This window comes from Anas acuta, chromosome 7 (genome assembly GCF_963932015.1).
Source record: "Anas acuta chromosome 7, bAnaAcu1.1, whole genome shotgun sequence".
Classification (NCBI taxonomy): Eukaryota; Metazoa; Chordata; class Aves; order Anseriformes; family Anatidae; genus Anas; species Anas acuta.
In genome coordinates, this window is record NC_088985.1 from 27,677,261 (window position 1) to 27,689,741 (window position 12,481).

The 12,481-nt window shown below is 40.9% G+C and overlaps 1 protein-coding gene across 4 annotated transcripts in view; it reads left to right on the top strand.

Annotated features, from left to right (window-relative positions):
* ADD3 (adducin 3) overlaps positions 1 to 12,481 on the top strand; it is a 97,752-nt gene that overhangs the window by 40,962 nt on the left and 44,309 nt on the right. Inside the window, exon 1 of one of the 4 annotated variants that reach the window (XM_068688494.1) lies at positions 12,398 to 12,450. The exons of the other annotated variants lie outside the window; for them this stretch is intronic. The gene's annotated coding sequence lies outside the window, so the exon portion shown is untranslated. Of the gene's footprint in view, positions 1 to 12,397; positions 12,451 to 12,481 lie in introns of those variants that run through there. 4 annotated transcript variants of the gene reach the window in all.

Here is a 12,481-nt window from a genome sequence, read left to right on the forward strand (position 1 = left end):
TCAACTTTGTTAAATGTGGACTGAGTTTTAAGACATGGTTTAGTGTGTACCCTGGCGTATCAGGGTAAAACAATGCCAGTCGAGTGGTTTGCAGCTGAGGCTCCCTTAATTCTGCTCCTAAAGGGCCTGTGCTGTTAGCTGAGTTTTTCCAAAGCTGTAGCCTCTGCTTGTTATCAGCATAGGGTGCTAGGAAACGTGACTTGTCTTGTGTTATCTTTAAGCTGATGAGAGTCTTGGTGAAGAGAGGATGGGGGGGGGAAAAATATCCCTGATGTAGAGTGAGTGTGAGTCCATTTTTTTTATGCTCAGTCTGTGTTAGGGAATCATTTTTAGTGGTCAACAGTTGCTGCTATTGCATGGTGTCAATGCCTCCGTAAGGAGAAGCAAACACAGGGTTTTACATCAAACCATGCAGATTGAGGTTTATCTATATGGCTGTTTGGAATTAACTGCAATTAGAACTTTGGATTTTAAGTATAATTTATCCATGCTGCTGAATTAAGGTTAGCATAAAAATGATGACTTACGATTGATGAATCAAATCTGTTTGTTTTGAACTTAGGTCTGTGTTTAACTGTAAGGATGTCATAGACCCATTATACTTGATGTAGGCTGCAAGTTAAGGTTAAGTTAGTTCTTCCAAGCTAAAGCAGTCCAAGACCCCAAATGTAATTACTGAGCAGCAAAACAAACCCCTTTGTTTACATTGTTAGCATTCTTTGGATATGTGATCCTTATTTAAAAAAAAAATAATAGTATAAAAATTTGTAAAAATAACAGGAGTTACAAGGCTGGTTATAAAATAGCGAATAAATGATATTAGGAGCACTGGCATGCTCCTGTGAAGGAGCAGAAGGAGGTAAGTTTATGAATGCTCTCAAAGGAGGAAGCCTGTTGATACCAGTCTCAAGCTTGCAGGAGGAAGTAGCCTCAGAAAATATCAGTGTTGCTTTCAGGACGTTGGTAACTGGACTCTAGTATAGCAAATTCCATCGACAGTTCCCATGTCAGCCTCCCGCCTCTGCTAGTTGAAGCCTTTTCGAGACTTTTTCGTGTCTGACACAAACACCGGTGTGCCCATTACAGCCTTTCCAGAGCAAGAGTTGGTAAGATGTGAAGATATTTTTTTAATTTTGCATAGCTTTGAGACTTTCACAGGGCCCTGTAGCTATTTAAAATATTGCAAGCACTTCGTGGATAGACCTATCAATACGAACAGGTGAATGCAATGCTAATATTTTTAGTAGACAGAAGTAATCTGTAGGAGAAATAAGGCTGGAAATCTTATACTTTCGGCTTATCAGTGTTGTTTTTAATTTTATTTCTTTAACCTGCCGTTTCCAGTAAGCTTTTAAAGTCAATACTAACTTCCTGTGGCTTTTTTAGAACTATAAACTGTACATTAGGGTATCTTCACGAATTTATTTGATCATGATCTTGGCAGTTCTTGTAAAAATGACCTTGTCGTCTTTGAAGTGAGTACAGCAGGAATTGTTCATCCAGTACAGCAAGGCAGAGAAAAACATTTAATATGTCCTTTTTGTCAGTAGTAGTTTCATCCTTCAGTGATCATATTTAAATTCCACAACTGATAATTAGTTTACTTATCCCTAAACACTTGAATTACTGCAAAAACACCTTCATCAGGGTATTTCGCTTAGTCCCTGGCCATTGGGGTTGAGCTCATAATTTACAGAAGCACAGCTGGAATTGTGTAATGATGTTTTCTTTAAATTAGTACTTGCAATCAGTATGGCAAGGGTAAAGAGGTGCTGAACTGAAGTGGAGCTTTGAAAATTGGATAGCTCTGATAGTAGACAGATTTAGTCATTTTTTGCAAAGATACTCGAACTGTGGCAAAAGTGGCTCCCTGCACACTTGTGCTCCCTGCCATGTACACACCAGTGCTTCCATTGTTTTCCATGTAAACAGTTGCAATTAGGATATGTAATTGGGACAAATAATTTAAGTAGAAGCAGGGTAACTGGCAAGTCACATCCAAATTAAAGACAAGTCAGGCTACAGTGGGTGAGTCGGTTATCAGGTGCACTAGGGAGAAGGAAGACCTGTGGCTGCAATGATCCTAGACCTCAGGAGGCAACTCAGCAGATCTTTCTGAAGGTCTGGGAAGGAGCCAGGGACCAGCAGTACAGGTAGGACAGAGTTTCAAAAGTCAAATGTATACTGGCAGGAACCCTTGGGGAAGTGGTCTGAGGTGTTCCCAGGATCGTGTATGAAGTGTTGCTGAGGCAGAGACAACTTTGGTTTGTGGTTGTGAAAAAGCATGGAGAAAAGAGGCTTTTGTTCAATTATGAATAGGAGGAAAAACTCAATCAAAAGATCTGAAAAAGGAAGGACGACCTCATGCTAAATCAACAGGGAATCAACAAAAGGTACTCGACATTTTAGAAGCTCGTGGACAAGTTTTCAAACTTAAGGGGGAGAGGAAGTCAGCTATTGGTGGAGTCAGCTTGGCGTGTCCTGCCTTCTAGGAGTGAAATTGGGAATAATCTTCCAATGATAAAGGTGCAGATTAGCAAAAATCAGCTCGGATGGGATGAAGAGTGAGAGAGACAAAGTGCACAGAGTCCACAGATAGACCAAATAAATGCCTTCTTCCACCTGAAGGTTTTACAAAATGCCAGTGGGAAGAAATAATTAAAAATGGTGATGTGTGTCTTTTAGCAAGGCCATAGATGTGTCAGAACTTGATGGTCGGAAGAAATCCCATAATTGCAAGGCAGAGGTGACTGTTGATAGACAGCTTCTGGACGTTGAAGAAAGCCTCAAGGTGAAACAGAGGATTTGTTTCAGTAATGAGTTACACTTCTAATTCTGTACAATGAAAAATGCTAGTATTGCTCACTCATCGCTCACTCAGAACAAAGAGTGATATCTTGGGCCAAAAGGGTGCTTTGGGGTGCAGCTGGACAAAGAACCTGCAGGACGGGGAGCAGTTCGATCTGATCCTGTGTGCATGGGCTGTATCTGTGGCTGTAATAGACTGTAATTCACCATCTTTGCAGAAATAACCAGAAGGTTCAATATGGTAGAGTTCTTAATTTAGGAAAAAAAAAAAAAAATAGATGAAAACAAGGAAGCTGGTTGTAAGGAAATCAAAGCTCACAGGTAGTAAAGCAGCATATTAGAGGTTGGATAAAATACATGCCATATATCAAATATGTCATATTCCATTTTTTTCTGCTCTTGCCACTTTTTATTTGTAAGAGACAAGGACGGTTTTATGGCAGAGTTAAGGAATCTATTAGAAACAAGGAGACATCTTTCAAAAGCTGAAGCTGTGTTCAAACAAAGAAAATAAAAAGGAAAAAAAAATACCCTCTCTCAAATTAAATTTTAAAGTATAATGAGGCTGGTCAAAAGATATTCTGAGAAACAATTCACTAAAGACATGAGAGCCTATGATAAATCATTTATATTGAATCATTTCAGATACTTGCAGGAAATGGAAGTCCTGCCAGACAGGCTGGAGAGCTGATGGATGGCCCAAATGTGAAAGGAGAGCCCAGAGAAGATAAGGCGCAGAATGAAAGCTAGGTGATTTGTATGCAAGTTGACTTCCCTGGGAAGTCTTCGTGCAGGAACTTTGCAGTTGAATCTTGAGAAATGATTTCATACCGAAAAGTTGTTAGAAGTGACTTAGAATCTTTTTTTAAAAAAAAAAAAAAAAATGAGAGAGAGAGAAGAAGAAAAGTAGCTAATTGCCCAGGAGCAGATAATATTTGCCCAAGAGATTGTAAGGTAACTCCAAGTGAAAATGCTGATCTAGCAACTGTGATCCATTGCTTAAAGCTACCTTAGGATCAGAGGTATGGAAATGGGCAAACGAAATTTCAGTATCTTAAAAGCATTCCAGAAATAGTCAGGGTACCACAGGCCCAGCGAGTCTATACAGGTGAGTTGGTATGTGTCATTACAAATAAATAAACCCCACAGAATTGGTAAATATGTGGGCATATATCATTTATTGTGTGGTTTGGGAAAAGTGAACGTGTACACTTCAAATAGGTTGATACTCTTCAGTCTTATGGCAGACGTGCAATTTGCTGGTTCTCGTCTGCCCCTTCAGCCTGTAGAATTGAAACTGACAGTATCTTAAAATGCAAAAGTGCAATTATTTATTCTGCAATCATGTGTCTTTGAAAAGAATATACATAATAACCAGAAGCTTAATGCCATACCACAGCGTAACTTTGTGTAAAACCCGTGGATGTCAATGAATAATTAGATCATAAGAAATAGTGTACTGAAATCAACTGTATTATATTGAGTACTTTAAATATCCTAGATGTGGTCAAAATATGTGACTGCAAACCTATATTTAGATGTGTTTGCTCAGTTTTGGTCAAGTCCTGACCGCAAGATGTAGGTAAAACTTGCTTTGTGGTGAGTGGTGGATGCGGCATGGTCAGTAGAGTCCTACGAAATCTGCCAAGTCTGAAATTTCTGCTCTCTTCAGATGTGATTGGCATGAGTCAGGCTGGATGCCTGTGGCTTTTTTTAAATGTTACTGCTGATCTTGCTTCTTGGTAAGAGGACACGTAATGAATAAGGTATAGTGTCTTCCTTGTATCTGGTACAAGAGTTAAAGAAAAAAAATTTCTTGGGACTAATTCTGGCTTTGTGCTGGCTCTTCCATGTGTGCAGCCTCTTTGAGATGTCTAACTTTGTGCGTAGACTGAAAGCATTTTTTTGTGTGTGTGTTAAAAAATTTGTAATAGATTCAAACACCAGTTTTTACCTGCTAATTCATTGTTTGTGTATGAATTCATGATCTGAAAGATAAAGTAGACATTTAATGAACTTCATGTTTTCTGCAAAAGAGAAAAATACCTGATTAAAAGGAAGATATGTTTAATACACTTGTTCCCATGACATCTCCCTTGAAAAAGTAAACAGTTGCACAGAGCAATAAGGCTGTCTGCCATGAGGATTTTTTTCAGCTGCTTACCACCCTGAGCAGGAAGGATTTGCATTTCGACTGTATATAAAGTTGCTGATGATATTTGAAAAGATAAGTAACTGAAAAAAAGCACTGAATGTTGATCTGTGTAAAATTTTAATACCATAACAGTGGTGAGATAGCTTTAAAGTAAAAAAAAAAAAAAAAAAAAAAAGAAAAGTTTAATAGGTTAGAAGAAAGGCCCTCTCCTGCACCTCTCAGCTATGTACCAGTTTTGTACCAAGGAATCGTAAAATGGGGAAAAGTCACAAAAGAGGTCAGGTTCCTTCCATTGAGCCTCTTTATTTGACAAAACCTGTTTTCTGTAGGCTTTGTGGAGATGCATTTGCAGATACATTTATTCTAGTCTTTTAAAACCAAAAACGTCAAGTTTGTACTGTTGTTTTCTTGCACACGTTGTGTCATATGGAAGAAAGCATATGCTTGTAGGTGGGTGCTGCTGAACCTACATGCTTCAGAAAAATATTCAGAAACCCTTTCATCTTCACCACCATTTATAATGTTCCATGCTTGCCATTCATCGTAGCAATTCAACCCCAAAATATCTAGCTGTGGTATAAGGGGGCTGGGTTTAAATTAGCCTTTACCAAACAGTGTAACAGGATGTTTGTAATGGGCTGATGGATGTGTGGGTTTTGTTTTTGCTTCAACTCATCTTTCACTGTGGACTTTTAAAGGATTTCTGATAGAAAGCATCACTTTGCTTATTTACATGTCATACAAGCAGTGTAATAGAAAGATTTTAATACCTTGTTGAGGTCCAGAAGTGTGAGCTGTTTAATGCATTTGCTGACTCTTTGGCTCATTTATCCTCTCATGACAGCAATAACAAAATACAGAAAATTTGGTCTTCAAGATGTACGTTAGCTCCAAGCATTTATGGGGAACAAGGGGGAAAGTGTTATAGTTGCTTTAAAAATTTTTTATGGAGCTTGTTAAGCCCCATTTCCTCTTAAGGTTATTTGTTTTATAGTAGCCTTCATGGGAATACATTTTCCTAACCAAGTAAACCTGTATTTTGATCACAAAATACAATAAAATGTAAATTACTGTGTTTCCCATTCCTCCTCCCATCTCCATTCCTCCTGCTCTCTTCCTCGCATGTCGACATCTTTGGTGATTTATATTTTTTAAGGAATCAGATGTATTTTCACTCAGCGCTTGTTATGTTAGCAGCTCCTGCACTTGATATTCTGCAAGCTTGTTTGTGCTGGTGACATTTTCTCGCAGCATATTTTAGCTGTACATCCACATTCGCACCACCGTTGCCAGATCTTGCTGTTTGCTTGGTAGCTGCTCTGCGCTCGTTTCATACCGCTTTGTGTCGCAGTGCAGAAAATCAGTATGTAATACAGCTTCTGGAGGGGATCGATACCTCTGAAGTTAGTGAGAAGCCTGGAAAAACACATGCCAAAGTGTGCTGCCTGCGCTGCTGTGTGAATTGCAATAATTTACTGAGTAGGCTCTTGTTTTAAAATCCACCATTTGTCATTTTTCTCCCTTGGTATTTAAAATAACTAAGTGATCTTGTCTTGCTGTGTACTTCCCCAGTCTTGCATGTACCCTGCTAGTGTGGCAGAGCAGCATTTGTCTTGCATAACTGAAGATGTCTGCAATATGGATGTCTACTTGTGAATTATGTGCTTCTGTTTTGATGGATGTCTAGGCAGTACAGCCAGCGAAGTCTAGCAAATTATTCACTTCAGCCTAGTGGAAGACTTCAGACAATGACTTGGAATGTTTGTAAACATCTGAGCTTAAGCAAAAGAACCCCTCCTCTAGGACCTAATGAATTTATTATCAAGAGTTGAACGTGAAAACGTTGTTTTTCTGTAGTTCATCATGTGAATGAGGAATGAGAACTCTGTTATTTTGCACTTTCCCTATTTCAGCAATGCATGTTGCACACCTCATCTGTCCGTTTGTTTGGGCACCTTCTCAGCATGAGTAATAATAGCAGCTTCCTCACGCTGTGGCTGTGTGTGGAGGCTATGGGTTCTCTAAACACCTTTCACAACCTTTCCCTGTTAAATCCTCAGTGTGTAGCATATCTGAGACCTCTTCAAACCCCGCTGCTGCAGTCACCCTTGACTGTTTTGGGATGTGAGTGGTGTGCGGGCTTGGAGCCTGCTCTGCCTAAGACACCTGTCTTGGGCAGGTGTGCTGCATGGGGAAGAGTTTTGATCTGTATAAGGAAAAAAAGAGTAGTCTGAGTGGTTGTGTTGGGTTAGCCTGTTGGCACGCGTACACCTGCAGGATTCGTTTGGGTTATTTCTGTCTGTAGCACTCAGCTGAGCTTCACTGATGCAGTGAGGTTTATTCTTGTCCCTCTTGATACATCGATATTTTTGCAGCCTTGTAGGTCTAATAAAGCTTTTAATCCCTGTGAGATTTTTAAATCAACAACTTCACTGTATCTGCTTTGCTGTTTGAAGTAGAGTTTTGCCTTGTATAGCACAGTACTTAATATAATATAAAATAATTGTGATAAATTATTATTTATTATTTGTATTCCAGCAGCTATGAAAGGAGCTAACTCTTACAGAGCTGGCATTATGCCCTGGAGTTCCTGGGGCTGCACAGTGTGAGTGCTGCTGCATCCCTCTCCTTCCCCCCATGCTTTCCTTCCTGCCCTAAAACTGGATTGAAAGTATAAAGAAGCATTTTGCGTGTGTTTCTCGTATATGAGAAACTCAGATTTTGCTGTGGCAGACAACGAACAGTGTAGGAAACTGTCCCTCAATGGATTTGCCCAGTGTAGAGCAGCTAGAATTGAAATTACAGGAAGATTTATGAGAGCTGATCGTGCTTTCAGTAAGCAGTGGAACTGCTGCAACAGTATAGTGAGATTACTGGCAATGTAAAGCATGCTATACTTGTGATTAAAAATAAATAAATAGTTTGCTGCTTCTGTGTACCCATCAGTAAATCATTTGTTCCAAGGAAGTAAAAAGCGAAAGTATTTTGAACAATGCATGCAGCACTGCTCTCCAGTCAACCACAGAATTTGGATTGACTTTCCTTGGAAAACTCTAAATTGCCGCAAATCCTCTGTTTTTGTAGTTTCCCACTGATAACACTGAATGCTTGTGTAGGTGTTGCAGAGATTATACAATCTTCCTGAAGCATACATCTAAACTTTACAGATTCGTATTTAAAGAGGTAGTGCTGAAATATTTCATCATTGTTACTTGCTAAAAAAAAAAAAAAAATTAAAAAAATATTGTTCTCATGCTTGTTTTTCTTCTCAGAAAGAGCGGTCAGGTATAGGGACAGGTTGCCCAGGGAGGTGGTGGAGTCACCATCTCTGGAGGTGTTCAAGGAAAGGTTGGACATGGTGCTGAGGGACATGACTTAGTGGGTGACATTGGTGGTAGGGTGATGGTTGGACCAGATGATCTTGGAGGGCTTTTCCAACCTTAATGACTCTGTGATTCTGTAATTCCATACAGAGATAAGGTCCCAGTCCTACTTCTGCAGTACTGTTTTTCTTCCCACATGATGGTACCCACGCCTGTACTTTTTGCAAACCAGATTTATTCAGTGAGATGGGCAAGATGGCTTTTCCTGGTGCCTTTTTGCAGAGGGATAGCCCTCCAATAGTTACTTAGACACTGGTTCTGAAAATTATCGAAGGCTTGGCGTTTTCTTACTAGTGTTATTCTTCTGAGGAGCTGTGCAGTTTGAGAAGTTGTCCCTGCCTGATAGATCCAGCAAGCCCAAAAGTGACCTGCTGTTACTAATGAGCAAAGAGCTCTTGAGCAGCAGGCGTTGGAGAAAAAGCCAGTGATGCATATTAAGAGTCTGCTGTGTGTGGCTTTACCCAGTAATAAGGAATCCAGAGCAATGATTTGGAGTTCCTGAATGGGGGTTTAATTCAACTAAGGGAGGAAAGAAAAAATGTATTTTTTCTTCTGTTCGGATTGTTTTGTTTGCTTGTTTGTTTAAATGTGTTAGAGGAAGCAGGTAAACTGCCTGTAGCCTCATGAATTTATTCCAGAGTGGGATGAAATATACCAGTGTTTGGTGGAGCAGGGTTTGTGTTTGTTACTGGTACCATCCTCTTTTCCCATAAGCTGCCCCTTTCCTGAAATCCCTTGGAGGGTGAGGGGATTATATTCAGAGGAAAGACTAAAGGTATGTCCCACCTCGTCCTTGCCAGCAAGCAGTGGCCGTGGCTGTCCTGTTCCCTGTGTCCTGTGCTTCTTGTCCTCCACACTGGCCTGGATTTCGCCTGGATTTCACCTCTCCTGCACACTGCAGGGCCCACTCTGCTGTGGGGCAGGGAGAGGAAACGGGCCGATTCCTCCCTGCGCAAGCAGCTGGGCAGCGGTGGCTGGAATGAATTGCTGATCTACGCTGCCCGTGTTTTTCTTCTCTTGTCACTTCCTTTGCAGCTGTGACAGGGCAGGTTTTCAGGCTTTGAAAACAGCATAGACCTCAGCGGTAGTGATGCAGAGGTGCTGAAATACGCGTGCTTATTTGGGTTTGCATGCGAAATAAAGCATCACCTAACCAGTAACAACCAATGCTGCTAACGTCAGTGCCCAGATTCTGACTATGCCTTCCAAAAGTCATCTCTGACTTAGGATTTCCAGTTTGAGAAGTTCCTCAAGGGAGATTTGGCCTTCTGAATGCAACATGCAGTATTTTTGGAAATTAAGCTGCTTCAAGGAGTTTTCCCTGAGTTGAGCGCTGAAAGTAATCAGTTCTGAAAATGTTTGTCTTTCATCTTTGGAAGACACGTCTCTGGTGTAATAGCTCCAAGGCTATCACACCAAATGGACTGACACTGCTGTATCCAAATGTGAAACAGTCAAACTGCTGAAAGTCATGTTGTGGGCCAGCAGTTATGGGAAATTTATCATGGGGTTGGAAAATATGTGCGTTATCAACAGTGCTGCCTCGAGGCTTCCCCCAGCCCATAACAATTCAAAAACAAACCACCCATCACAAATCACAAAATGCTGTCAAAAGTAGGTTCTGAACATGAGAGATGTCTGAAGCTGCCGCTTGCTGGTTTTAGTTTTAAAATCAGTGGAAAAATGTGCAGTATCTACCACTGAAGATAATATTTTGCTAGCTTCCACCCTGCAAATCCCACAGATATTTTTCCTCTTGTTTATTAAACTGTTCTAAATGCATTTGTTTTATGGAAATTGTTAGGCCTCCCCTATTAGCAAGCTTATTATGCTGGTATGCAGTTTACCCAGGAGAGCATCTATAAGCTGTAGGAACAAAAGCACTTTTGCCTAAATAACTACAACCTCCCTAGGGATTTTGCTGATGCATAGAATCACGTACTATAAATTTATACAGAATGTGATGTATAGAATGAATCGTTTATTTCAACAAATGCTGGAGAAAGTGGTTTTGTTTCTGTTTTTTAGACCTGGTCCTAATAACTAAATAAATGAAGTTGTACAAATACGCTGAAAATGTCCTCACAAGCTTGTGTTGTGCAATTACTTCTACCACAAGATGAGTATTCCAAAGGTCCTCAACCATTATTTGTGGTAAGAAATACTGTGCAGGGTGAGGAAGGGATGACAGACCAAGATCTTAAAAATAAAATAAATGAAAAGTTACACAACTCTCGTGAGGAGGCAGGCTTCCAGTCACAGTGCCCACAGCTGCCAAACTTGCAGAGGCTTCGGGGAGACCTGGGGGACTGCACTTGCAACAAATACAGAGGTGTGCGCCTTACTTTAGCCTCTTGTGCAAGAGATTGCCACTGCTAACTAACATCTGACACGGCTAGCACTGTGCAAGGAGATGACAAGCCAGGCTCACACGACAGGCAGGAGTTGGGCTGTAGTAACTCCATTGTAAATCTGAGCCCAAGAGTCAAGTGTGCTCAAGCCATGGTTGCTACTTCAAAGAGTAAAGGTTGGGTCTTACAAAGTCTTCTGGTCTGTATAGCTGCACGAGTTAACTGCTGTGTAAGTCATATATTATGCCTATATATGTATATATTCGTATGCTCATATTTTATTTTAAATATACACACAGCATAGGCACCCTGTCCTCTCTCTGTCATACTAAGCACTTTTTTGGCAGGTAACACAAGTTATGGAAACAATTAAAATTCCTCTGCAACATTGGATTGCTTACTTGTTTGGAAGAGTGGGTGGTGTCGGGGTGGGGGGAAAAAAGACAGATCTGTACTTCAAAACAAAAGCGTGAAAGCGGCCTGATCTGTTTTTACCAGGAGGTCTTCTCTCGGTTCGTGTTTTGACAGAAAGGCTTGAGTATCAGGAACATGGCTCTGGGTTTTGTACTGTGGTGTGTCTGAATGATAAATATTTAAGAAATCATAGAGCTGCAGTTGTTTTTATGGCCAGTACTGTGTCTGTATCCACTTCAAGGCGCTGGGCAATGTATGGAAACAGCTCTTAGCTTCCCCTCCATTGCAAGGGGCTGTTCAAACAAGGGTTAGGAGCAGGTTGGTTTCTGCTCTGGCTTCATGCCCTGTCTTTCCTAATGTACTTTAATCTCATCCCTGTCTGACTGAGATTAAAAGTGGCAAAAATGAGTTTTAAGAACAGAGAGAGTAGGTGGGCAGTGTAATATTATCCTGTCGGGAACATCTCGATCCAGGGAGTCTGTGGCTGCATTTGCCTGTGGGTTACGTGACAGGTCAGTGGCGTGATGGACTCTGCAAGCCTGCGAGTGAGTGCGTGTTTGTGAATCCTGCAGCTGTGGTTTTTCTCCACCCTTTTCTCATGAATAAACTCGAACGCTCTTTAGGGGAAGGTTTCTCTGGAGTTGCCACATCTGATGGTATCTTTTCAAGCAGTGGTCACCGTCTGTTGGCATTTCTGCGGTGATGGGGAGGAGTAGCGCAGCGTGCCTCCGTGCAGTGAGAAGCAGCATCAGCGAGGAGTCATGGCGCTGTGACAAGAGCAAACCACACCAAATCTAACACTGTTGTCAGGAGGAGCCTGTGGGTTTGGTTCTCAACCCCCGTATTTGTTTGTTTTGCTTTTATTTTTTTGCAAGCCAGTGACTGTGAGCCCAGAAGTGTTCGGTCAGTCATGGTGAAATACTCCTTGAAAAGATTTTCATCTAACCAGCAACTCCATATCTCAAAGTGCTTGCAAGTTCAATGTCTTAACCAACCACCTGACTTGCCACATGAAGTCATTACGTGCAATTAATAAATGTTATGGATTGTTCTGCATGTAACTTGCACGCCATAGTTGGCCAATCAAATACGTGACTTAGCAGTGCTGGAGCTCGAGACATCGTTGCATGAACTTCGTGTAAGAGTGGGTTCATTCAATAAAATATAAAAGGAGCATTTAAAGAGCCTTTTATTCCTGTCATAAAGATGCTTTGTGCTATTGCTGTTGTGTATTTGACAGAACAGTCAGGGATGGATGCTGAAGAAAATTGTCTTGTATTTTGATTACCTTCTATTTCAGGCTTCTGTGATTTTTGTCTTTGGAGTAGCATCATGGCTGGTGAGTTACAATTTTTGTGTTTTGAGTGTGG